Source organism: Orcinus orca, chromosome 7 (genome assembly GCF_937001465.1).
Source record: "Orcinus orca chromosome 7, mOrcOrc1.1, whole genome shotgun sequence".
NCBI classification, from domain to species: domain Eukaryota; kingdom Metazoa; phylum Chordata; class Mammalia; order Artiodactyla; family Delphinidae; genus Orcinus; species Orcinus orca.
In genome coordinates this window covers 96,343,616-96,346,587 of record NC_064565.1, presented here as the reverse complement: position 1 = coordinate 96,346,587, position 2,972 = coordinate 96,343,616, and the positions used below count along the sequence as shown (strand labels likewise).

General features: G+C 37.7%; 1 pseudogene; it reads right to left on the bottom strand.

The window, feature by feature from the left end:
* Positions 1 to 772: 772 nt before the first annotated feature.
* On the bottom strand, positions 773 to 1,352 carry LOC101279177 (60S ribosomal protein L13a-like; annotated as a pseudogene).
* Positions 1,353 to 2,972: the final 1,620 nt, after the last annotated feature.

Genomic DNA, 2,972 nt, shown 5'->3' with positions numbered 1-2,972 from the left:
GTGATTTTGGGCCAGAAATTAAAGCCTCTGCTTAGACTTATGTCACATTGAAATTTATGGAAATCATGCAAACATACTTCAATGGGATTCAGTCCGTTGTACTTATTTGTACATTCTGCCTAGCCATTCATTTGTCCAACACCTAACAGACATTGCACAGCAGTGAGAACAGACAGCCTGATGTACAAAGACCAAGGATATTTGGCCCTGGCTCCACAACTAGTTTATTTCAATCAGTAAGAAAGTCAGGGCTGTAGGATTTAATATACTTGCCATCCACAAAAGAACATCAGTAACAACAACACTTCAGATACTCAGAAGCTCTGGGTGATTTTATAAACAAACACATGTAAATTCATCACACTCTACTGAGACTGCAGATTACCATGTTAAATGCATTTTAATGTTTGCTCTGTTTCTAATATATATGAGATTTGGAATTGTTGGCTGGAGGTAGAATTCTTAAAATGATAATTTTTTCCAGGTATTTTATTTTACAGAAAATAAATTTAAGACACAGAGAGAGAAGTTATTTGCCTTAGTCACACATATTCAAAAGCATTTATTTTCTTTTCCTTTGTATAGGCTAAAATTTTCATACTTCTGAAGTTGCAGTTATTTCTTTTTTATCATTTTATATTTTCCAGTATATAAATAAATGAATGTTTACTAAATATATCTTGAAATAAAATTATATACTCGTTTAAAAAATATTTCCACAGTTTTTGTCCCCTATACTGGAAGCTTTTTTTTTTTTTTTAAGAATAAACAGTCCGTTTTATTGCGCTCAGACTAGGAATCCATGGGTCTTGAGGACCTCTGTGAACTTGTCAGTTTTCTTCTCTCTGTTCTTTTCGGCCTGCTTCCGTAGCCTCAGGAGCTGCTTCTTTTTCCGGTAGTGGATCTTGGCCTTCTCCTTTGTCTTCTCCTCCAGGGTGGCTCTTACTGCCTGGTACTTCCAGCCAACCTCACGAGCCAGCCGCCCTAGGTAGGCAAACTTCCTCACAGGCTTCAGATGCACAACCTTGAGGGCGGCAGGAACCACCTTCCCTGTTTCTTGTCATAGGGTGGCGGGATCCCATCAAGCACCTTGAGGCGGTCCCGAGCGGCCTGGCCTCGCTTGGTCCTGTGGGGCAGCATGCCTCGCACTGTCCGCCAGAAGATGTGGCTGGGGGCTCGGAAGTGGTAGGGGCCGCATCCGCTTGCAGAGGAAGGCCAGGTACTTCAACTTGCTTCTGTAGAAATTGCCAGAAATGCTGATGCCCTCACAAATGCACAACCACCACCTTTCCGCCCAGGCGGCCCAGGAGATGGCCTCGGCCATCGAGCACCAGGACCTGCCCCTCCGCCATCTTCGGCAGCAGCCTGGGAAAGTTATATGGGAAGCTGTTAATCTTCCAATATTCATGAAATATTTACAGTAACACATTTAGGTGACTCAACTTATGTTGTTGCTTTTCTACTATTTTTTTATGCTTCAGGTTACTTCTAAATGTAGCAGTGATTTTTAACACATATTACTAGATTTGGTGTAGGTATATAATGTTTCATGGGTGTGTATGAAAACTAATGCAGTTGAGTAATGATGAAAATTATGTAAACAAGGGTAGTATTCAATAAAGTGAAAATTTAATAAATGTGGATATCATTGCTTTTGAGCACCTTTCTAACTTTCTTCGTAGCAAATGCAGTCATTAAAATTCTGTTTTAAGAGGGGAGGGGACAGTACCATTAGACAATATTAAAAATTGGACATTTTATTTAAGGAAATGTATTGTCAGTAATTCTTTTAGGAGGTTTTATCACAGTGCAGCAAAGCATGTATTAACAGTTTTAGTGCATTAAATCTACACAGTTGCTGTTGACTGTGAACAATCATGAATTTAAATAAAGGGAGAAGTTAGTTGGAGTAAAATGTTCTGTTGTCTTATATCTGTAGAAGTGATTATTATTATTTTTGTTTGTTTTACTATAAAGTTTAATTGTCTTGGTGCTTTCTGAGACCATTTTCAATTAAGAATGGGTAACCAATAAGGTAACATGGAGAATGGTCTCTGTTCTAGAGTAAAATAACTAAAACATGAGCTTTAGGTCAACAAACCTGAGTTCAAGTTCCAGGTTTGGGACTTGCTAGCTGTGAGGTCAGTGGGAATGAGCTATAAAGCACAGGAAGCTCAGCTCCGTGTTCTGTGATGACCTAGATGGGTGGGATGGGGTGGGGTGGGAGGGAGGTACAAGAGGGAGGGGATATATGTATACATATAGCTGATTCACTTCGTTGCACAACAGAAACTAACACAACATTGTAAAGCAATTGTACTCCAGTAAATTTTTTTTAAAAAATATCCACATCTTTAAAATGGGAAAAAATACTTAAAATACTTCTTCCCAAGGGTGTTTCGATGATTATGTAGGAAAATGTGTATAAAGCAGTTAGCGTAACATTTGGCTCATGGTAAATACTTGAGAAACATTACTGTATTTTTTATATAAAAATCTTTTTAGGTGATAATTTTTAATGCTCTTTTAAAAATTATCACACTGATTTATATAAGAAGCTTTATCTTTAATATTCCATTTCGGAGCGCTGAATCTACAAAACAAGTTTATTTAATTTTATTCAATACACATTTATTGAGTGGTTAATTCTGTCCCAGGAATTATATCAGGAACATGTCAAAGAATCTAGTGAAGAAATCAGACGCAAAAATAGCTACCGTCAGTATTTTATGATAAATGGTAAGCAAAAGCTGCTCTGAAATGAAGAAGAAGCACGTTTAGCCCAACCTGGAAGTCGGAAAGATTTTTTGGGGGGGAGATGGTTTCTGAAATGAGTCATGAAGATGAACAAGAATGAGTCAAATGAAGAATGGTGAAGAGGATATTCCAGACAGAGGAACCTGTAATAATAGATTTAAAGAAGCTGGAAATTACCATGGAAAGTACAGTGAACAATTAATTCAGTGTGATTA